This window comes from Heterocephalus glaber, unplaced genomic scaffold, assembly GCF_053883595.1.
Source record: "Heterocephalus glaber isolate CG9 unplaced genomic scaffold, H.glaber_assembly_v1.0 deba00001577, whole genome shotgun sequence".
In the NCBI taxonomy this organism is placed as follows: domain Eukaryota; kingdom Metazoa; phylum Chordata; class Mammalia; order Rodentia; family Bathyergidae; genus Heterocephalus; species Heterocephalus glaber.
Window position 1 is genome coordinate 29,751,079 of NW_028258358.1, and position 24,637 is coordinate 29,775,715.

At 44.3% G+C, this 24,637-nt stretch overlaps 1 protein-coding gene and 1 long non-coding RNA gene across 8 annotated transcripts in view; one reads left to right on the plus strand and one right to left on the minus strand.

The window, feature by feature from the left end:
* Window positions 1–24,637, minus strand: part of Abcc4 (ATP binding cassette subfamily C member 4 (PEL blood group)) — a 251,526-nt gene that overhangs the window by 208,462 nt on the left and 18,427 nt on the right. Inside the window, exon 1 of one of the 6 annotated variants that reach the window (XM_087193007.1) lies at window positions 15,846–16,138. The exons of 4 other annotated variants lie outside the window; for them this stretch is intronic. The gene's annotated coding sequence lies outside the window, so the exon portion shown is untranslated. Of the gene's footprint in view, window positions 1–13,604; window positions 13,654–15,845; window positions 16,139–24,637 lie in introns of those variants that run through there. One more of the 6 variants, XM_087193008.1, reaches the window with a different exon arrangement.
* LOC106008297 (uncharacterized) lies at window positions 13,754–23,751 on the plus strand. 2 transcript variants are annotated; one of them, XR_015443729.1, is made up of 3 exons: window positions 13,754–14,142; window positions 16,954–17,211; window positions 20,253–23,751. It is a non-coding gene; the product is annotated as an uncharacterized LOC106008297 (long non-coding RNA). The 2 variants fall into 2 exon arrangements; XR_001182720.3 differs by having other exon boundaries at window positions 13,758–14,142; window positions 21,845–23,751.

Below are 24,637 nucleotides of genomic sequence, written 5' to 3' on the forward strand. Positions count from 1 at the left end.
ATGAAAACTGAAGCCCAGTGGACAAGTGAAGAGAATCTCTGCAATAAAGGCACACCAGACCACCGTACTTGGTAAGTGGGAGGGATCATCACCTCCCATGGGAACCTGGACTATCTTCGGAGGAAGGGCAGCTGGAACCTGCAGTAGAACCTTGCAGAGTCCAACCCTGCAGGAGGACAGGGAGCTCAACTTGGGACTTGCAGCCAGAAATCTGCCTGAATCCCACTGGTCTGCTACTGGCTTGCTGAGACTCATTGACTTATAGCTGCACATGGCTGCCCACGTTGTCTATTGTGACAGCAGAGAATCACCCTGAAAAAGGCCCTTCATTTGTATTTTTTGTTATTTGCAAAAAAAATATTTTTTTCTCTTATTTTTAATTCTTAAATTTATTTTTTCTACTCTTTTCAAATTTTTTTTTCTGTTCTTTTTTTCTTTCTTTTCTTTTCTTTCTCTCTCTCACTTGTTCTCTCGCTGTCCCACATTGTTCTTCATCTCCCTTTTTGTTCCTTTCTGGACCTAATTCAGATTTCTCCTGTATTTTTCTTTTCTTCTCTTTTTCCTTCTCTCGATTATCATTAGTTTTAAAGGAAAGTAAGTACAGTATCTAGCCTCCCTATTGCTGTTAGGTGGTTCTATTTACATCTTTGTTCTTTCATTCTGCCTTTTCCTCTGGCCTTCAACAATTTCTTAGAGTTTGCATGATCTTCCTGTGTCTTCTGGCCTCACTGCTCACCTTTCCTGATCCTTCTACCTATCTGTCCCGCCTTCCACAACCCCTTCTAACTCCCCATCCTGAACGGTGAAGTTGCTATATTGAAGAGTTTATTCACTATAAACATATGTTGAGTTGGTCCTTGATTTTGATTTAATTCTCACAGTTAAAGCTGATAGATTAATAACTACCACAAATTGTCATTTTCTAAGAGGTGCTTGATGCTATTGTGTTGCTGATTCTATCACTTGGGTTAAGATCTTGTGATTGCCTTCCTGGTATAATGAAAATGAGACAGCCTTAGAGTCATTAGAGATTCAAAACCTAAAGACCAGCTATATCTGGAAGACACCCCTGAAAAGCAATCATTCCACAAGGGTTTTAAACACAAGCAACAAAGATACTTACAATAAGCAATTCTGAAGTATCAACCCAGGAACTAAACCAAGGACAGTACCAAAAACAAAAATGAGAAGACATTTAAGCAAGGTACAAACTCAGGCTTCCACCCTACAAAAGGCAAATCCTGGGGGAAATGAGGTGGAAAATTATGATAATGAACCATCTCCACACCCTGAACTGATAGCACAGGAAGGAACTAAACAGATGAATGAGGCTCTAGAAAACTTCAAAACAGGGATAATTTCCCAGATAACTACAGAGATGGTTAGCAGAATAAAAGACATGATTAGAGGCTCTAGAACAGAAACAAATTTAAAAAAATAGATGAGCTCAGAACCATGCTGGAAGCCATGAATGCCCAGCATAAGAAAGAAACGGAAACCATGATCACCCAACATAAGAAAGAAATGGAATCCACGAAACAGATTCAAACAGATATCCAGGAGATTTAAACTCCATTGAAAGCATTCACAGTAGATTAAGGGAATGTGGAGATAGAGTATCAGATATAGAAGACAGGATTGTGGTTAGTGACCATGAAAACAGAGATTTCTTAAAAATAGTATGGGACCACAAGAAATCAATCCAGCAGCTGCTAGATGATGCAAGGAAGAATAACATAAGACTGACAGGAGTCCACAAAAAAACAGGAGAAAGTACAACTGACATAAAAAAAAAAAAAAACTGTTCACAGAAGTAATAGTAGAAAACTTCCCAGACAGAAGTAGAGAATTGAAAAAAAAATTAAAATTAAAAAAAATTAAAAAAAGAAGTGGAGAACTGGACATACAGATAAGTGAGGCACATAGAACTCCAACTAGTCACAATCGAAAAAAATCTACACATAGACATATAATAGTCAAGATCCCAGAAACCCAACAGAAGAACAAAATCCTACAGGCAGTTAGAGAAAAGAAACAAATCACCTACAAAGGAAAGTGCATCAGAATCACAGTAGACTTCTCAACAAAAATCCTCAAGTCAAGGAGAGCCTGGAGTGAAGTATTTCAAGCCCTAAAAGAAAATAACTTCCAACCTAGACTGTTGTATCCTGTAAAATTATCTTTCAAAATTGATGGGGAAATTAGATACTTCCATGACAAACAACACCTGAGAAATTTCATGAATACCAAACCAGCACTCCAGACAATTCTAAACAATATCCTAGAAAAAGACAAGGAAGGTCACAACTCCATAAGGTCCAACAAAGGGAAGCCACCAAGCAAGGCTAGAAAGTAAAGGGAAAGGGGGAAAAATAAAAAATAAAAGAGCCAACAACAGTAAAACATCATGACAAGGACAAGTATCTATCAATTATAACCATCAATGTTAAATGGCCTCAATTCACCAATCAAAAGAAATAGACTGGCAGAATAGATTAAGAAGCAAAAATCCAACAATATGTTGTTTACAAGAAACACACCTAACTCAAAAAGAAATTCATAGACTGAAAGTAAAAGGATGGAAAGCAGTTCTCCACGTGACAGGAACCCAGAAAAAAATCAGGGGTAGCAATCTTATTTGCAGACAAAGTAGATTTCAAACCAAACTAATTAAGAGAGACAAAGATGGTCACTACATCCTTGTGAAGGGAACAATCCAAGAGGAAGAGATGACAATCATAAATATATATGCACCAAATACGAATGCCCCCAACTATACAAAACAAATATCAATGGACATGAAAAACCAAATAAGCACTAATACAATTGTAGTGGGAGACCTCAATACCCCACTATCACAAATAGACAGATCATCTAGACAAAAAGTCAACAATGAAATTCTAGAACTGTGAACCAAGCTACTGAACAAATGGACTTAATAGATGTTTACAGAGTATTCCATACCACAAAATCAGAATACACGTTCTTTTCAGCTGCACACAGGCCACTCTCCAAAATAGACCACATGCTAGCTCATAGGACATGTTTAAGTGAATGTAAAAGAACTGAAGTTACCCCATGTATATTATCAGACCATAGTGTAATAAAATTGGAGATCAATAGCATAAGAAACCACAAAACCCCCACAAACACATGGAAATTGAAGAACACCCTCCTGAACAACCAATGGGTCACCGAAGAAACTAAACAAGAAACCAGACGGTTTCTACAATTAAATGATAATGCCAATACAACATACAGGAATTTATGGGACACAATGAAAGCAGTTATACAAGGGAAATTCATAGCAGTAAATGCCCATATTAGGAAAACAGAGAGAGCTCAAATAAACAACCTAATGCTGAACCTCAAGCTCCTAGAAAAAGAAGAACATGATAAACCCAAAGCTCGTACAAGACAGGAAATTATAAAGATCAGAGCAGAAATCAATGCAATGAAGACTAATAGAATGATACAAAAAAAAATCAATGAATCAAAGAGTTGGTTTTTTGAAAGAATAAATAAAATCGATAAACCTTTAGCCAACCTTATCAAAAAAAGGAGAGAAAAGGTTCAAATTCATGCAATTAACAATGAAAAAGATGAAGTCACAACAGATCCAGCAGAAATCCAGAGGATCATCAAAACCTACTTCAAGGACCTGTACTCTAATAAAATGCAAAACACAAAAGAAATGGACAGATTCCTGGACACATATGAATTGCTAAAGTTAAATGAAGATGATATAGAAATTCTAAACACGCCAATTACAATGAATGAAATTGAAAATGTAATTAAAAATTTACCAACACAGAAAAGCCCAGGTCCTGATGGCTTCACTGCTGAATTCTACATGACATTTAAAGAAGAACTATCGTCATTACTCTTTAAACTCATGAAGGAAATTGAACGGGAAGCAATACTTCCGAATTCATTCCTGGAAGCAAGTGTTTCTTTGATACCAAAACCAGGGAAAGACACAACCCAAAAAGAGAACTACAGGCCAATCTCCCTAATGATCATAGATGCAAAAATCCCCAACAAGACACTGGGAAACAGAATACAGAGGGTCATCAAGAAGATCATACACCCTGACCAAGTTGGATTTATCCCAGGGATCCAGGGATGGTTCAACATATGCAAATCAATCAATGTAATACACTATATCAATAGAACCAAGGACAAAAACCATATGATCATCTCAATAGATGCAGAAAAAGCATTCAACAAAATCCAACAGCAATTCATGATTAAAAACCCTACAGAAAATTGGAATAGAAGGTCTTTATCTCAACCTGATTAAGGCTATCTATGAAAAACCAACAGCCAACATCATACTAAATGGTCAAAAACTGAAAACTTTCACAGTAAAATTAGGCACAAGACAAGGATCCCCATTATCACCACTCCTGTTCAATATAGTTTTGGAAACATTAGCCACACCAATTAGACAAGAGAAAGAAATAAAAGGAATAAAGATAGGAAAGGAAGAAGTTAAACTGTCATTATTTGCCAACAATATGATACTTTACATAGAAGACCCAAAAAACTCTGCCAAGAGCCTTCTAGACTTAATTGACAGATTCAGTAGAGTAGTTGGATACAAGGTCAACACTCAAAAAACAATAGCCTTCTTGTACACAAATAACAGACTCACTGAAAGAGAAATTAGAGAAACAATTTCTTTTATAATAGCATCCAAAAAAACGAAATATCTAGGAATCAATCCAACAAAGGAAGCAAAAGACTTCTACACTTAAAACTACAACACTCTGAAAAAACAGATCAAAGAGGATATAAGAAATTGGAAAGACATCCCTTGTTCCTGGGTAGGAAGAACCAATACAGTGAAAATGGCCATACTTCCAAAACTGCTATATAGATTTAATGCAATGCCAATTGAAATTCCAACAATAGAGAAAACAATCCAAACATTCATTTGGAACAAGAAGAGACCTAAAACAGCAAAAGGAATTCTAGGCAACAAAGACACGGCTGGGGGTATCACAATCCGCAACCTGAAACTATACTACAAAAGTACTGTAATAAAAACAGCAGGTACTGGCAAATAAACAGACCCAAGGATCAGTGGAATAGATTAGAAGATGCGGAAACAACTCCAGACACACTCAGCCACCTCATCTTTGACAAAGGAGCCAACTGCCCTCATTGGAGGAAAGACAGCCTATTTAATAAATGGTGTTGGAAAAACTGGATTTCAACCTGCCAAAGATTAAAACTAGACCCACATCTATCACCATGCCCTAAGCTAAGATCGAAATGGATTAAAGATCTAAATATTAAAACAGAAACACTAAACTTGCTGGAAGATAAGTTAGGTAGAACTCTTGAAGACACTGGCATAGGAAAAGACTTTATGAACAAAACCTCAGCAGCACGAGAACTAGCACAAAGAATCAACAACTGGGATCTCATCTTATTAAAAAGCTTCTGCACTGCAAGAGAAACCACCATCAGAGCTAAGATACAACTTACAATGTGGGAAAAAACTTTTAGCAGCTGTACCTCAGACAAAGGACCACTCTCTAGAATATACAAAGAATTGAAAAAAATCAGACCTCCCAAATTCAAAGACCCAATCCAAAAATGGGCATCTGAAATGAACAGACATTTCTCAGACAAACAAGTAGAAATAGCAAATAAATACATGGAAAAATGTTCAATATCACTGGTCATTCAAGAGATGCAGATGAAAAGAACGCTGAGATTCCACCTCACCCCAGAAAGAATGGCTGCTATCAAGAAATCAACCAATAACAAATGCTGGCGGGGTTGTGGGGAGAAAGGAACCCTTCTCCATTGTTGGTGGGAGTGAGGACTGGTGCAACCAACGTGGAAGTCAGTATGGAGATACCTCAAAGAACTAGGACTAGAGGTCCCATTTGACCCAGCTATTCCTCTGCTGGGTATCTTCCCCAAAGAATTAAAAGAACCAGGCTGGGGATTTAGCTCAGTGGTTTCACTGCCTGCTGTGCAAGCGCAAGGACCCGAGTTCGATCCCCGGTACAAAAAAAAAAAAAAGAATTACAAGAACCATACCACAGTGATAAATGTGCACCCATGTTCATAGCGGCACAGTTTGTGATAGCTAAAGCCTGGAAGCAGCCCAAACCCCCATCAACTGAAAACTGGATAAAGATGTGGGTTTTTTATAAAATGGAGTACTACTCAGCCATAAAGAATGAGAAACTAGAGACATTTATAGCTAAGTGGATGCATGTTGAGGACATACTCTTAAATAAATAGGACATACATATGTAGTGTGAGAAACCGAAAGTGTAAATAATTAAAAGGATTACAACGAATAATTGATAATTTGAAATAGGAAGAAAAGTTCCAAAGGGGTTGGGGAAGAGGGAGGGGAAGGGGAAAGGTAAGAAGGGAAAGGAAAAATTATTAGAAAAGGAAAAAATGGAAACAAAGTCTTTGTAAATAGGGAAGGGCGCACAGGTAATGGGGAAAAATTAAGAACCAAGATACATCAGGTACAGGTACAAGCACCCAATGATAAATGTGAACATGCTGTATACCTAAAAATGTACCAATAAAAGAATTTATGCAAAAAAAGAAAAAGGCTTGGCCGGGCATGGTGGGGCACGCCTATAATCTCAGCACTCGGGAGGCTGAGGCAGGAGGATTGCCAGGAGTTCGAGGCCAACCTGGGCTACATAGTGAGTTCAAGTCCAGCCTGAACTACGTACTGAGACCCTGTTTCAAAAAAAAAAAAAGTTACTACAGAAAAAAAATTGCAAAGTAACATCATTGCTTTGAATACTTCTGTATTTCTCGGGGACTCCTTCACAGGCAACCCTTCCAGGACCTTCTACTCTGGAGCCACCAGGTGGGTACAGCTTCCTAAGGGTGGTCATTAGGACCCCAGCTCCCAGCCTCAGTCACACACTGCTGCAGGTTACAGCCCAAGGAAGACATTCGCAGTGAGGCCCCTAGACCAGCGCACCTCTGAGGACCACAGTGTCCCCCACAGCTCTATAAAGCTAATCTCTCACACCTCTATTCCTCCACTGCAGCTAACAACCAGCCCCACAGTAACTCCCACAACACACACTCTGACCTCTACACCAGTCCTCCCATGAAACACCCTGAACTCCCTCTGTGGTCAGCAAACTCCCCGATGTCTTGCTCCTTGCTTAGCAGAGGCCTGGCTGACCCCTGGGAAGTGGCTTCCCTGGCACACTGCCATCCAGCCTGAGAGGTGCCCTCCAGCCTCCCCAGTTCCATCTGGAGTCTCCAAAAACCATGGCACCAGCTATTCCCTGCTGCCCTGGGCAAAGTGGACTCTCTGCACTGCCCACCAATGGCCGCTTCAGCTGCTGGACCAGGATCCCTTTCTCCACAGCCACCAGCCTCACAAGCACCGCCACAGCCAGGACAAAGGGCACCCAGAACCCAGGCTGCTCACTTTCTTGTCCTTATCTCTCCTGGAACCTTCCTCCCTCTCCACCTCCAGCTGCATGGGAATACATAGTATGGAAGACAGGCTCTCAAAGCTCCACTATCCCCGCCAAGGGCTGGGGTCTGCCCCTGCCATTCTCTTCATGCTGTGCCTATCTGGTCCCTGCAGGCCACTGAGTCGATCCTCTGCTTTCCCCAGTCAACCTCCCAGGCAAGCCCCTGCCTTCAAACAGCACCTGGTCTCAAGCACAGAGCGTGCAGGGCCTTTCCCCTGAGCCCCAGACTCTTGCAGTCAAGGGTCTCCATGTGATCTCCTCAGAAATATCTGACAGGCACCTGCCCTTAACGTTCAGCACAGGGCTCTTGATTGTCTCGCCAAACTTGGCCTTCTCCTCCACCACCACTCACACTGTCACTCACCTTACTACCTCCCTTTCCTCACTCCACATCTCGCCCAACCCCCTCCCTCCACTTCTCTGCATCGTCAGAGCCATCACTGTCGCCCTGGCCGCCATGGAGTCTCCACAGCCTGTATGTGACCCACCTATGTACACTCTTGGCTTCCCTACAGTCTCTCTACAGAAAAGAGGTTCACTGAGAAAAGGACACAGTGCTCTGCTTAGAGACCTGCTGGCTAAATGCCTGAAGGACCCCTCAGCTGAGGTGAAAACACCCACAGCCCTGAGCCACAGCAGCCTTCTTATATCCTTTCTGGAAGACAGCAGGACTCACAGGTCAGCTGAGGTCAGGAAATCAGTTAACAGATGCCCCAGCCCCCTCCAGTCACTTACTGCTTCGAGCATAATGCACTTAAAGCACTTGGGCTGTGGTAAAGTGTTAATCTTAGTTGTCTTTGAAGAGTTACCCAGGCCTGTCCCCACCAAGCCCTGGGATCCATGGAGGATGGAGGGATTCTCAGTGAGAAGCCTAAGGTGGGGAATGGGGGCGAGGTCCACAGAGAGATCTCACAGTAAGACCCAACCTTCCTCACGAGGTCCCCCTCCCCTAAGGCAGGATTTCTCAGCCTCTGCACTACTGACACGTCAGGCTGGATAACACCTTGTTGTGGAGGGCTGTCCTGTGTACTGCTGGATGATCGGCAGCATCTCTGACCTCTAGCTTCAAGAAACCAGTAGCATCTCCCCAATCCAAACTGCAACAACCAAAAATATCTCCAGACATTGGCTGGGTGGCAAAATCATGCTCCCTCAGCCACCAGAACAAAGATAGAAACCATTTCTATAGTCAATATTTAATTCTCCCATAGTACTTCACAGTGGGGTAGAAGGGACTAAGAGAACAAGGAATGAGATGGTGCAGATGTGATCACGAGCTATGCAAAGAACCCACCTCTTGGCTCCCTGTAAATCTCAGCCTAAGGGATCAATAGCCCAGCTCAACAAAGACTCATCTTCCCCAAGCAGTGACTCTCAAAGTGTGGTCCCCAGGCCAGCAGCAGCAGCAGCATTCCCTAATTCTTAGACATACCAATAACCTATGGCTTCTCTTACATGAGAAACCCAAAGTATAAATAAAGAGCAAAGTAAAAGATAATAGTAAACAGGAAGATAGGACTTTTGCAAAGGGGAAGAGGACAAAGAAATGGAGGGAGGAGAAAGGGAGGGGCAGGCATGGTAGGGAAAGGGGAATGAAAAAAGGGTTAAGATGTGTTATGTACAGCTCCCTGTGATGAATGTAATCATTATGTACTGCAACATGTAGTAATAAAAATTACAATTTAAAAAAAGAAATGCAAATTCCCGTGGGTTAGGGAAAGTAGTTCAGTGATAAGGCATTTTCTCTTCTCTCTCTCTCTCTCTCTCTCCCTCCCTCTCCTGTAGAAATGCAAGTTCTCAGACTCTACCCCAGACCTATGAGTCAGACACTCAGAAGTGGGGCCCAGCAATCTGTATACTACCAAGTCCTCCTAGTGAGGCAGATGCAGGTTCAAGTTTGTGCAGTGGGCTTCGGCATCCATCCTGGGAAACACTTACCTGCTGCTATCTACACCAATCACAACCCCAGCTCATCATCAAATTCCCAACCTCAGGGAGTTTTAAAACAGAAGCCCACAGGCATCTGAGGTCTCATCCCAAACGACTAAATCAGCGTAACAAGGACTCCGAGAGATGGTCTTTTTAAACCAATCACCACATTCCGTGGCAGAGCCTGGTCATCAGCCAAGTCTAGGAACCATTTATACAGTAAAGAGAAGGGTTCAGTGAGGGTGTCCAGGAAGAGACAATGCTTAAACAAACTCTAGAACAATCTGGAGTTGATGAGGAGACAAGGCAGGAAGAGGGCATAGGTGGTCCAGAAACTCGGGGCCACTCATGGCAAGACATATTGCTTCAGATAGCAGGGGCAAAGCTGCATGGGTTTGGTGTAGGAATAGGTAACCAGAGGTTGTGCACTCCAAACCCAGGAATGTGAGCTTTGTCCTGAAGGCAGCAGAGCAACAGAGCCCCTTTTCAAGCTGCTTTGAAGGTGATGGATTGTGGGAGCAAAAAAGCCAGTTAGGAGCTGTGTGTGAAAGAACCATTAAGAAAGTACAACCAGTACAACTAGCCTGGCTGCACACCTTCATTCTAGAGGACCAGGCCCACTGTGCCCTCCCAGCACTATTCCCTTAAGCAATACAAGTATCTGCTCCCTTTGCTTGGTCCTACACCTCTGAAATGCTACCACTGTGCTACAAAGCCAAACCAAGGGAACCAGAAACTAGTTTAAATTCAACCTCCTGTTACTAATTTACTCTAGGGACTCAAAACAAGCAATTGAAATTACAGAAGTAAGTTCAAAGGAAAATATAAAACAATAACAAGGCAAAATACCAAAATAAGGGTAGGACATGAATAACCACTGACATCAGGAAGTGCTGCATAGTAAAGGGTGGCCCTTCAGTGTGGGTTCACAAGGAAGATAAAGCACACAACAGGACACAACCTCGGGGCAGAGTTTAACACACATGCAAAAGACCGAGTCACCTGCGGGTGTGCTCAGCCGGAAAAGTGATGAAATCCCAGCTTCAAAGATGAGGCACACGCACAGCTATGGACACATGAGGGAAAATGGCTTCACGTGAAAACTACAAATTCATACCCAAAGCATCACTAGATAACTTTAAAGGGAAAAAGACCAAGGTGGGGGAGAGAAGTGGCCAGGATTCTGCAAAGGAACAGGCTCTGCCTTTCCTAACAACTCTCCCTAAATGGCACCGATTGTGTGCCAGAAATCACTTCACACATATTACACACATCCTAACAACCCTCTAAAGTGGCTTCCTTTAAAGGCTAAATGATGACTCTCAAGAAGATATGCACCCTGGCCCCAGAACATATAAAAATTGCATGTTAAAAGGCTGAATATTATTTGGAAAAGGGTATGTTCACCCCATCTTATCCATGATTTCACTTCCCGGTGTTTCAGGTATCCACAGTCAACCATGTATGAAACATAGTAATACAGGTATTCGTCTTCACTCATTTAAGAAAAAGAAACAACATTCGCACAACTTGTAATACAGTATACTGTTATATCTGCTTTATTTTATTAATTACTATTGTTAATCTCTTACTATTCCTAAGTTAAACTTTATCTTATATGTGCATGGGGAAGGTGCAGTATTTATAGGGTTCTACACTGTTTTAGTCACTTTTTTGTCACTAGGACAAAATATCTGACACTCACAACTTAAAGGGGGAGAGGTTTCTTTTGGCTTTCAGTTTTTAGGATCAGACCACCATCATGTGGCTCCAAGGCAGGAAGGGAATGGTGGAAGGGTCTAGGGGAGGGAAGCTGCTCATGTCATGGTGGCCAGGAAGCAGAGAAGGGAGGGAGCTAGGGCTTCCAGGTCACACTCCCAGTGACTGGCCTTTTCTGACCAGGAACTCACCTCCTAACAGCACACTCAGCTATGGATTCATCGGTGGATGAATCTACTGATGGGCATAGCACCCATGATTCAATCCCCTCCCAAATGCCCAACTTCTGAACATATGAGTCTTCTGGAGAACATTCTAGATCTAAACCATAACATAGCACCCACTGGGGATCTTGAAACATATTCCCTGCAGATAAAGGAAGTCTGCTATATTTGCAGATATAATTAAAGATCTTGAGGCCATCTGGGTTATCTAAGTAAACTCTAAATCCAATGCAAGTAAGCTTACAAAAAAGGGCAGGAATATTCTTTCCCAGAGTCAAGAGGTACCAAGACCTAGCCTACTCCTGGACTTTGAACTACTACCTTTGGACTGAGAACAAATTTCTGGGTTTTTATCTTATGACTAAATTTTATTGTATTATTTTTACTAGTTTGCAGTACATAATGATTACATTCATCATGAGGAGTTGGTGCATTGCACAACACATCTTAATTCTTTTTACATTCTCTTCCCTTCCCACTCTATCTCTTTTTTTTGGTACCAGGGATCAAACTCAGGACCTTGGGCTTGCGAGGCAGGTGGCAGCACCACTGAGCCAAATCCCTGGCCTGCCCCTCTGCCTCTTGATCACCTTCCCATCTGCAAAAGATTTATCTCCCTGTTTCTTATTATCTATTTTTTATTTTGCTCTTTGGTGTATTTACACTCTGGGATTCTCCTATAAAAGAGAACCATGTAATATTCAAACTTGTGTCGTCTCATTTATTTCAACGAACATAATAGTCTGAAAGTGCATCCATTTTCTTACAAATGACTCAAATTTCTGTTGTTTTAATAAAACCATAAAATGTGTGGTAACTTGTTACAGCAACCTCAGGAAACTGATAAGGCACCATTATTGTTAATCCCTATAAAACAGCAAACACTGAATAGAGCAGATGATATGGACTGTCCAAGGACACACAGTTCATGTGTCACACAACTGATTTTCAAATCCAGAGCCGGGGGTCCGAGTCCGGCCTGGATGCCTTCCCCCACTAGTATGTGTAGCATTATCCCTTTGGCCAAGGTCCCCAAGTGAACATTGAATTCATGGACTCTCTCCTTCCTCCCTGCTATGTTACTGGCTTCTCCACCTTTCCATATACCAAGCTCCCCAAGCTGGGGAAAAAGGCTGGAAGACCAAGGGAAAGGACCAGAGAAATGGAGGGTGAGGAGCAGTGAGAAGGAGCTTGTGTAATAAAGAATCCAGCTGGACTCTGTCCCTGCCTCCTCCTTGGGAATTTCCCAGGTCACAGGAGTAGAGCCTGCTGGTTTATGCTAACAAGGTGACTCACAGTGCCCCTGGATAGTTTATAATCACAGTAACTCAGGATGGGCTATCCCAGAAACATCAAGCCATGTGCTGAGAGGCACAGGCTCTGACCCAAGTGCTCTTAGCCCGATATCTGGGGACAGGGCCACAGGAGACTGAGACTAAGCCCAAGGCCAATACGCCCATCAACCACACCTACACAATGAGACCCAGGAAGCACCCTAGACCTAGACACCAGAGCTTAGATGAGTTTTCTTGGTTAGCAATACCCTGAGTATACACTAACGTGCCAAAAAAAGTGACGGGACTGGACCTGACGGGACAGCACAAGGAGGCTTTGCACGTGGGACCCTCCCAGGCCTCACTCTCACTTTGGTTCCAACTGGTATCCATTTGCTACAGTAGAACTGTAATTCTAACCAGCATTTTCTTGAGATCTCTGAGTCATTCTCATTGAACCTGAAGGGTCATGGGAAGCCTCAAATTTATAGCTAGTTGATCTGAAAAAGGTGCCCTAGGGGACTCTAATCTTGCAGTTGTTGTCTGAAGGGTGAGCAGGCTTGAGGCAGACTAAGCCCCTACCCTGTGAAAGTCAGATCAACTCGGATAGTTGGTGGTAGAAGTCACTAGGGGACCAATATCTCAGGACAACCACTTCCTTGGCCGCTGATCACCAGGAGGTCAGCTTACCCTCAGCCTCCTCTGCTCGGACCACCTCTTTTCCCCACAACTTCCCTGTCCCCACCTCAGTTAAGTACAAAACTTCAGTCCTCAACCCGGTGCCCACCAGTATGTCACTGTCCCTGTGAGTCTTCTACTGCCAGTACCAAAGGAAATAGACCAGAACTGTTTGAAAACATCCCTCCTCTGGCCTTTTGGGCATACTCCAGTTCTAGGATGGCGCTCCCAAATTCCACACCTCAAGGAAACTACCTGAGAAGCTCATGAAATTGAAATCTAGATCCTACCTGTCAGGCTCTGACTCTACAGACCTGAGGTGAAGACTCAGAACATGGAGAATCGTATTTCTGAGGAAGTTACTCCAGTGTAGGGTCAATCATTACCCAATCACAGAGGGTACACAGTTAGAGCACACCTTGGAAAATCCAGCAAGCATGTGAGCCCAGAAGGAAAACTGACCTAAGAACTCATGCTCAGTTACCTGGTTAAACTATGACCAAAACCAAGGCTTCAGCGTGCTTAGGCCCTGAACCTAGGAAAACCTAGGAAACTCAGGAAGAACAGATCAAAAATCACTCCCTTGCCCACTATGGTGGGTCCCCGAGGGAAGGGCTGGACAGCAGGGATTCAGGACAAAAGCTCATAGATCAGCAACTGAATGGGGACCCACAGGGGCCCAGGGCCCAGTGTCCTCTCATGACCGCCAGTCCTGCCACCACGGGGCACCGAGACACAAGTGGCTGAGGCTCCAGACACCTGTGGAAAATGACACCATCGATCAAGACAAGGTCAAAAAGAGGCTTTCAAGGACATGGTGGAGGGAAGGTGAGTTCCAATGGGCCATGCCAGAGTAAAGACGATAGGATCCAAGGCAGGAACACCTAGAAAGGAGAATTTAAGACCTCACTGGTGAAGGGGCTGATGGAGACGTCACTGCACTGAGCAAACGCAAATCACACTGAGAAACATCAGCCTCGAAGGGAATCAAAATTACAATAACTTTGAGGTATTGTGCCAGGGTCAAAATTTTACATATATATGTATATAAATTTTTCCATCCTGTATACTGTCTTCATTCCAATGTTGGCTGGGTTATGAGTTAACAAAGACACATTTATAAGACTGGCGTATTTCAAGATGACTCAATTTTTCTTTAAAACAATCAGGACTAATTAAACTTCTAAAGCTGGTGCATCCTTTGCCTCCAACATTTAACTTTAAGAAATTTACTCCACAGCACGAGCTTTAAAGCCCATAAAAGAGGTTCCTTTCCCTTCCAGCTGCCTAGGCCAGGACACGGGGCACAGAAGGTGCCCTTGGTTACCAAAAGGCACCATTTATATTAAGGAATACTGTGCTTTAAAAAGTACCAATATGTGAACCCTTCTCAGTAATTAAGATGAGATTAATTAAGATGTTGAAAAAGAAATATACTACAGGTGTATAAATGAAGAGGTAAGAGACATAGGTCAGGAAGAGTTTCAAGTTGACTTTTAGTTCTTTTTGACAGCAGGCAGAGCCCTGTGATTGGAACTGGACACCTGGAACAGAAACTGGCAAAAATCTTATTTCTTGACCTGACTGGCGATAACCATGATATAAATCTAACAATTCTTTTAAATTACACATTAGTCTGTATGCATGTAATATTCTGTATCTCTCTTATAACATGAAGGTTTAAAGAAAGTGAAGTAATAAGATGCACAATATGATTTTAATGGATAATTTAACAAGTATATATATAATCATGTTTTGACTATTTCCAAGAATATCTGTGAAAATTATATAATAAATGTAAGACTTAATAACAGAATGACGGTCGGGTACCCTCCCTCCAAGTAAAACCAAAGCAATGAAATACCATTCTTCACTCATCAGACTTTAAATCAGCACATCTGTCACCCAGGGCCAAAAAGGAGCGGGGTGGCTGGAACAAGACTGCCTGACACAGATACGGCGCTGAGGGCTCATTATGCTGTTCCTGCTACTCTTGCACAGTGCCATTTTCCATCATTAAAGGGAGAAAAGAGAGGAGACAGGAAGATTAAGAGAAAAATCCACATTTGTATAGGTCTTTCACATTGGGTATTTGACAAGTTCTGGGTTTTCTCCATGAGAAAAGGGACAGTCACCAAACAACACTGGTGTTATCTATGGTTAGAATACAATTAATGCACTTTTCTCCAATCAGCAATGTTGTACTTCTTTCATCTTTTCATTAATATAGTGACTTAAGATAAAGAAGAAAGGGCCGGGGATTTAGCTCAGTGGTTCCACCATCCACCTCGCAAGCGCAAGGTCCTGAGATTGATCCCCGGTACCAAAAAAAAGAAAAAGATAAGTAAGAAAGGAAAGGTTGGCATAATACAACCTCAGCTAAGCTCACCTAATGCCTTCCTCAGCCCATGTGGGAGCTGATCCTTCCTTCCCCCATTCCTGCTCTATAGTTTGGCTTTTTTCTAAACTCCTTGCAGGTAGGTGGGACCCTGAAGCTTAGAAGAGGAAGAAATACATGACCACATCCCTACCTTTCCCTCTTCTCAGCCTCGGAACCTGAATGGGGCAGCAACCAAGCTTCAAACAGGCAATCATTGAGACTGGCCTGGATCTGGGCACATCAATTCCCAGAGATCCAGTTAGAATACAGAGTCCGATTCATTGAGCCTGAGACAAGGCCTGAGAACCTGGGCCCCAGGAAATGTCCATACTTCTACAGGCCCAGGGACCATACTTTGAGCAACAGACTGGGAGGGCTGGGGATGTGGCTAAGTGGTAGAACAACTGCCTATCATGCACAAGGCCCTGAATTGAATCCCCAGTACAACAACAAAGAGGAAGTAAGAGAAGGGGAAGGGGAAGAGGAAGGGATAGAGGAAGGGGAAGGGGAAGGGAGCGGGGGCGGGGGGAGTACGGAGGCTCTTATTTGGCACAGGTTAGGGTTAGTGTCTGTTTCTGCTGCCTTAAAGATGGTGGGCAAATGGTAAACGATGGAAAATAACAAAATATAAAAAAATTACACTCACAAAAACACCCAACCAGAAAGAGCCAGCTGACCTTTCTCTCTTGACCTGAAACAAACAACCTGAGTTTAAGATTAACTCCAGTCTTGAAGTCCAGCAAGCAAATGAACCTGGAGACAGTTGCAGAGAGATCGTGTTAGCATGCAGTGTCATCAGAGTTGGCTGAGTGCTATCAAAAACAGTCTCCGCCACCCTGGGTCAGACACAGGGCTGTAAACAGTAGAGGTCTCAAAGGCGGTCACAGCCACAGCACTGAAAACACTGGCTTAGGAAGCAGGGGACAAGAAGGTACACGCTGCACTGGCCTTTGGTTCAGACAGCCCCCACCAGCTGGGTAATTCTGAGGCAGAAGCCTATACAGAGGCTGTTTACCCTCCAAGACCACAGCTATGATTAATAGATTATTAGTCTATTAAACCTCAGCAAATATTTATGTCACCTCAGCCCTCAGCATGCTAAGAGTCTGGAGTATTTGAATGTCACCCTGTTTATACAAAATTATCAGGGAACAGATGAGAACTGACAGTGACCCTCACAGGTAATTTGAGAAGCTCTGGCTTTCAGTAGAAACTTCTTGGTTGCTTAACTTTATATGTCTCTTCTATTTACATAACAGACATTGGTCCTAATAGCCACAGAGTTCACAGTTTGATGTGACATCCTAAGAAACTGGAAGGAGGGAGCAGGATTCCCATGACCTCCAATCATCCCTCGCCAGCGGCCTGGAAAATAAGTTCAACTCAATCGAAGAAGCGCCTACCCACCCAAGAAGGCTAATCACCACCCTCTCCCCACTGACCTCAAGGGAAGGTCAGATGAATTCAGGAAAAACCTAAGTCGCTGAAATGCAGCTGGAGTAATCTCAAGTACTAAGGTAACTTCCTGGGGAAAATGCTGAGTCTACCCAGTTCCCTGGGCACAGCAGGCATTAGTGGTAAACCGTGTCCAGGCAATCTAATTTACACCACTCATTTGCTTAGAAAAACCTTTCACAAGCAGGGAAAAAAATAATTTCCAGCCGGGGATTTAGCTTAGGGGTTCCGCCGCCCGCCTGGAAAGCGCAAGGTCCTGAGTTCGATCTCCGGTACCAAAAAAAAAAAAAAAAAGAAGAAGAAAAATAATCCAGCCCAGTCTGTTTAACTGGCCAAAAATTTCATAAACATGAAATCTAAACTAATCCTCTTACTTTCCACAAGGTACAAGCTCCACTAGGCTACAGGTTGTTTTTGACATTTTTCATTTCTCCAGAGTATGTGGTATAATAGAAAGCTTGTGTCCAACCAACCTAAAAATCTGCTGCTTGATACAAAAATACACACACACACACAACACACACATGCACACACGCACAAACTATGAGACCTCATTAATTTTAAGTCCTCAAAAAGACAAGAAAGAAGGCTGGGATTTAGCTCAGTGGTTCCGCTGGACAAGTTCGATCCGAGTTCGATCCCTGGTACCAAAAAACAAAAAAAAGGACAAGAAAGAAAACAGATATTTAGCCATAAAAGTTGTAGAAGCTGTATCCATCCCAATTGATTTTTTTTCTCTAAATTCAAAGAGTAATTTTTTTTTTTCAAAGAGTAATTTTTGTAGAACAAAGTCCAAACTTATTTGGAATTACCCCAAAAGTTCCAAGGCTTTTCCTAAAGTCTCCAAACCAACAGCGCTTGTGTCAGAATTAATACAGGAGTCCTCTTTTCCTAACACTGCTTTCAGCTTTGACCTGGTAGGTCCTCCTTGGGGCGCAAGTTCATCCTGCCCAGCCTTGGCCCTGTTAGCTTGGGTCAGGGTGAGACCACTCCCCCAGCCCCCTTTTAATCTAATTTCCTTTCAATCCCCCTACCCCCTAACCCATACTGGGGATCTAACCAAGGGCGCTCTACCACTGCACTACATCCCTGGCCCATTTTATTTTGAGACAGGATCTCACTAAATTGCCCAGGCAAGATGCAAACTTGCAATCCTCAGCCTCCTAAATGCTGGGGTGACAGGTATCCATCACACCCAGCTTAATGTTTAAGGCCCACAGGAACATTTTCACAGTCTTCAGCCCCCAGCCTAAGCTACTATGCAATCCATAATTATTTTTTGGCAAATGGTATAAAGTTTAGAGAAGAAGGGGATTTGATCACCATGCTATGATTTCACTACAAGCAAATACTGCATCTATTAAAATAAATGAGCCAAGGCATCCATTTAAATTTTATAACATCACCATTCTAAAGTCTTAGGAGAAAAGACAAAGGGTTAAATAAGCACCAGTTTGAGTTCACATTCCTGGTACCTGCCCATGAGCTACTGAGATTGCTTACGCTCCATAAATAAAACTTGAGGGCTTCATGGCTCTGCAGCAGGACCAAAGGTGTGATCCAAGTCTGCAATCCCCTCACTGGATCAGAACAGGAAACCAATTCTCCACGCAGATGGGTCCCACTTCTCTACAACTTCCTCACCTAGGCACTGCACTGAGTCCTTGGCAACTACTCCAGACCTGGAATGGACCCCCTCAGCAGCACTCTGAGCAGAAACTGTGTACCGCAAAATACCAGATTGGGGCACCATAGTTTATGCACAATATTGAGAACTGGGTAAACAACAGTTGTCCAAAACAGTAACACTGACCTAAACACTGATTTAAAATGTAATAACATCGCTCCCTATTATTTAGTGTTAAGATAATTGCACGTCAGAAACTTTTCTCATTGGACCGTACTATGTCAATGAGACAGGCTTCAGGAAAATTCCAGCAGAACCAATTCATTCTTTAAAGCGTTAGGTCAATTACAAACATACCAACCCTCAGCTTGAGTAGCTGCATATTCAGAAAGAACAAAAATACCCTTTGAAAAGCCTCCATACGTGGTCTAATTAAAGGGTTTATTTAGTAGGAAATCGAGAGAAAATTCCATGATGAATCTCTGGGCAGTTTCTAAAACAGCTTCCCATGCACACTGAAAACTGTTTTATGTAACCACAGATGCTGATAGAGGTGAAAAACAAAAGCAACTGAAAACCACACAAATGGGTCCTATAAGCCTTGGAGGCGACCCTTGAAGGGGGTGGGCTGTCATTCTCACCGTGCTGGCCTGGGTCATCCATATAGTCCTATAACCAAGCCCAGCTTTCGGAATGCCTCTTCCAAGCTAACCCAGTTCCATCTGGCAGCCCCTTCTGCTCCTTCATCAAGGCCTCATGGGAAGGAAGGGGACACAGGGAAGCAGCACCTCACACAGGCAAATCCCCTCACTGGGCTAAGAGCGATGAACGTGCATCCCCTCAACCCCTAGCCGTGCACTCCAAGAGCAGAAATGGGGCCACCTGCTCGAGGCCAGAGCCAGGCAGACTTCTTCCTTGTTCCCACAGAAGGAGTCTTCTCTCAACCACAGCAAGGGGAGCACCCTTTCTATTAACAGGAACACGATGAACTTTTTCACCAGGAATCTCAAAGAAAGAACCTCAGGAAACTAGAATTATTATACTCATTTAATTCAACTTGACTCTAAGTGCACAAATGCCATAGCCACTTTTCGGGGTTCTAGATCACAGATGCAGGTCGTTTTATTCATTCGGGGGCAGTGAGGGGAAGGAGGGAGAGGACCCAACTAAAGAGGCAGGTTCGGGATAACCCTGAGGGCCACATGGAAGTCAGCAGGGAGCCAGGGGAGGGTAGGAATGAGAGAAGCCAAGCTCCTCAGTGACAAGCAGGGGCCAGGATGCTCCTGGCAAAGAGACAGCAGCTGTGCAGAAGCCCTAAGGCCTAAGGGTCACAGAGAAGCCATCACCACTCAGGATATAGCCGCTCCCTGGACAGGGACCATGACAGAGTCCTGAAGACAAGAGAGGGCAGCGGGGCACCAGGTCCAGCAGGAAGGCATCATGCATGGCTACCGTTCTCTTCCGTCCACACTGCAGGGTTCATAATGTGCCCTCCACTGACGCACAAGGAAACTGCCTCAGATGGAGCTGGACCGAGACCTCACACATGAGGATGTTCCTCCCACATCAGGGCTGAGGAATCCGCTTCCCCAGCTGTGGCAGCCCACTGCTGCTCCCCACCCACGCTAACAGGGGAGAACCAGGCGGAGGGCCAGAGGGAGCCAAGTAGATGGAGGTCACGAGATCACAGGGGTCTGCTAGCCCCGCCCCCACTCAGGATGCCCTTGGGTCCTGGGTAGCAAATGAGGCCCCTTGCCCTGGCTTTCTGTCCTGTATACCTGCTCCACCTCACATATCCACAACCACCTTCACTAGCTGTGCTCACCTCATCTTCTGGAGACCCCTCTGGCCCCCACAAACTGGACCCAGGCATGACATCCCAGCTCCCACTGACCCTGAGCAGTGAGTACAACCCACTCCAAGGCCAAGCCAGAGCCACATGGAGGACACAGCAGGAAGAGGACCGAACACTACCCTTGTAGCTGTCACACCCACTGTCCTCATGTACAGAGTGAAGATGACCCAGTCACTTCTGCGGCTACCCCCTCAAGTGTGGAGTGAGAGGTTTTTAATGATTGTCACTCTGGGTCAAGGTGAGCAAGTATCTATATCATCTGCCTCACAGATCTGGTACGGGTCGGAAGGGAGCAACTCTCAAGGAATGTGCACTTCAGCAGGGGGACTGATCAAATTCTCATCGGCCCTGGATACTCAGACATGAAAGGGGGAGCTATCGTTTAATACAGTATGATCAGGGTACACCGAGGTCACCACCTCTTAGCAAGATCTAAAATGAGAGACTGCTGGGCCTGGTGGTGCACACCTGTGATCCCGGTACTCGGGAGGCTGAGGCAGGAAGATCACCAAGAATCCTGGCTAATCTGGGCTACATAGTGAGATCAAGGTCAGCCTGAACTACACAGCAAGATCCTGTCTCAAAAAACAAAACAAAAAACCTCAGCAGATTAAAAATTCTACTGTTACTCTAATTTCATGGTAAATCAGGGTAAGATTCTCCCTCCTTTGAGGAAAAAGAAGTGCGGGGAGAGGGGCTTTCACACTGATAAACTGCTTCTGAAATGAAAGGGTGCAAGTAACAACACGTAGGAGCACGGCCTGATGGGGGACCCAGAGAGAATGAACACAACCCTTTTCCACAATCTAGCCAGAGGCCAAAATCCACTGGGCAGCAGGCTGCACTTCAGAAGTGAAGATTTGGCCTGAAAAACATCAACAACAGATTGCTCACCCTAGGAAAGGAAATCCATGTCTGTACCACGGTATGCTTCTGCAGGCTCGCTTCGTAGGGAATTTAAGGACAGGAAAGAGCCTTTCTGCACACAGTGAAATGCAATGTCACTGGAAGCACCACGTGTTCCAGGGGCCCTTCCCGGATCACCCTGGCTCCTCACGCACACGTTCCGGGATGTGGCTTGTCTCCTCTATCGGCTTTGCATGTAACTTTCAAGATTTGACAAAAGGAATCAGGCAGCCCAGCCCCTCCTTGTATTTGCTCTGTTGCTTTTGGCATGAAATTTAACCTCTCTGCACCTCGCTTTCCTCTGCAGGAGATGCCACCCACGGCAGTGTCCCCCTACCTTGTCTAAGAAAGGCAGCACCCTGGGAAGGTAGGAAACCACTGGGAAAGTCTTGAGGGTCCCAGAGTGACCAGCATGCCTGTGTTGAGGTGTGAGGGACCCTCCCTCTGACTTCAGGGTGACAAGATGACCCCAATCTTCAAACATCCCCAAACCCTCTCTGCACATGGACCAAGAGAAACTGGTAAAAGGGGCTGATTTTCAGAGCCCAGCAGAAGAGAACAGAGGGGAGGCAGGAGGAGGAGTTAGAGGAGGCCTGTACGGGAGGAAGTGTGGGCTGAGACCTTCTAGTCAAGTCCACGTGCTCCCAGGACCCACAGTGCCCCCGGGTCTAGGGTGGCCTGCTCCCTGCCCAATCCCCCGGGATGATCCCCAAGGAGGGATACATCAGCCACCACACTTGACATAGCGCACCTTCAACATTCAAATTCAAGTTCACCTCTTCCTTTCTGGAAATTCTTGCCAGGAATAGGATCTGAACACAGGAGAGGGAGGAAATGGCACACTGGCTTTTTCCGTGAGACCCTGGGTGACTCACTTCTACCTGCCTTGAGCCCCCGTTCTTTATCTGCCACTAATTTCTCCAAGAGAATTTGAGACAGGGAATCAAAATGGCTTTGAGTTCACCCAAACTCTGCCAGTCAGAGGCCAATGTAACCTGTAAAACCCTCATTTTGCTGCAGCCTGATACTTTCCACACTACTAGTCACTTGCTCTCCTGTTTTGCTCTTTATGAAAATGCGAATTCCCAGAAATCAAAGGCCATTCATTCCCTCCTGTATGTTCCTGAGCTCTGTGGGATCCCTTCTGGCTGGACCTCATCCTTCCAGGAAGAGACGCTCAGAAAATGTGCCTCCTCCTCACAGGAAAGGAATCCCTCCGAGCAGAGCTGTGGAGAGGAGCCAGCTTTGTGGAATTTCCCTTCAATTTACTTTCTGGGCAGCTCCCAGCAGAAATGACCAAAATCCACTCAAAAGAGGAAGAGGAAGAGTTTGTTCTGGCCTTCTCAGAGACTAAATTTTTCTTTCAAAAATGGTTTAAGGAGAAACAAGTACTGCCTTCTATTCTAAAAGGGGAGAGGAAAGAGGACTTTGAGTTGCCTGGAAGAACAACGGCTCCATTTCTTTTCTTAACTATTAACAGAGGATACCCTAGGGACTTACATGAGGGTTTCCCAAAAGTAAAGTAATTGGGGCAATTTGCATGTAGATGCAAAAGCGAATGTTAGTTCAGAGCTGCTGTGATGCTCCAGGACAAGATTACACCAGCTGAAGACGCCTGGGAGGAACAAAATCTTCATCTACTCAGTTCTTCATTGTTCTTGGATTTCCGCTGCCCCCGCCAGTCATTTGTGGTTTGTTTTTTAGGGGTTTTTTTTGGTACTGGGGATCGAACTTGGGACCTGGTGCTTGTGAGGCAGGCGACGAAACCCCTGAGCTATATGCCCCGCCTATCCCCAGCCATCTGTTACACTTTGTTTATCCCAATGTACTGAACTCTCTGCAAGTCATTTGATACATTTGTTTCTCCCAAGGCCCGGCAAGCTGGGGGGGGGGGGGGGTTCATCTTTGCAGCCCAGAGCAGCACTGATCAGACCCAAAGCTCAGCTTCTTCTCAAAGTCTCATTTTTCTGCCTTTCCTGTATAATAAGTTAATTCACCTTGCGCTGCCATGGCTCACAGGAGACTAGGACTTACTGCAGAGGTTCTAGTAACGCCCCCTTTTCCTGTTCCCTACAACCTACCAATGGTAGAGGTGGTACAGTCATAGACAGCACAGTCATGCATGTACCAGTGGTTGTTCAACCCAGCTGGCAGTGAGACACACAAATCAGGCGCCCCGTCACAAGCGTGTTAATAAAATAGAACAGAAAATTATCAGTACATTGTAGCTATATCTTGCATGAGTATTGTTTCTTAACACTAATTTCTGTTAAAATACATATATATTAAATGACTGTGTGTTGGGTGTGGTGTTACACACCTATAATCCCAGCACTCAGGAGGCTGAGGCAGGAGGACTGCTATGAGTTTGAGCCCAGCCTGGGCTACATGGAAATTCAAGGTCAGCCTGAACTACAAAAACAGGGCCTGTCTCAAAAAGCCAAAATAAATAAGTGTGTAGGACAAGGAGAGATAAAATACAGGTGTCTTGGGACATTACATAAAATCTGTAGAATGGGATCAAACATTTAAAGATTAGTTCTGAAAACATTTTTTTAAATTTTAAAAATAATTTAAAAAAATAAAGACTAGTTCTGGCCGGGCATAGTGGTGCATGCCTATAATCCCAGCACCCAGGAGGCTAAAGCAGGAGGACTGCTGTGAGTCTGACATCAGCCTGGGTTACATAGTAAAAACTACAAAGTGAGACCCTGTCTCATAAAACCAAACAGACAAACAAAGACTGGTTCTATGGGCGTGGTTCTCAAACTTCAGCTGGCATCAGAATCATCAGGAGCATTGATTATACAACAACAGGGCCCCTGACAAGATTTCAGTGGGGCCGAAGAGACTGCTTTTCTAACAAGTCCTCAGCTGCTGGTCCCAGAACCTCTCTGAGAACAGCTCCTCCGGAGCCAGTAGGTCAGAACTAAGTCATGACACAGTGGCCTCAGTGCAGACCATCTAAGCGGATCCAGACTCTGAAGACGATTCTCGGGCCTTTCCCCCTTAATTTCAAAATGGTACCGTCTTCTTCAGGCGCAAGGGCTTCTTATCAGTTTGAACCACAACCCGGAAAAGGGCCCCTCTTCCCCAGGGA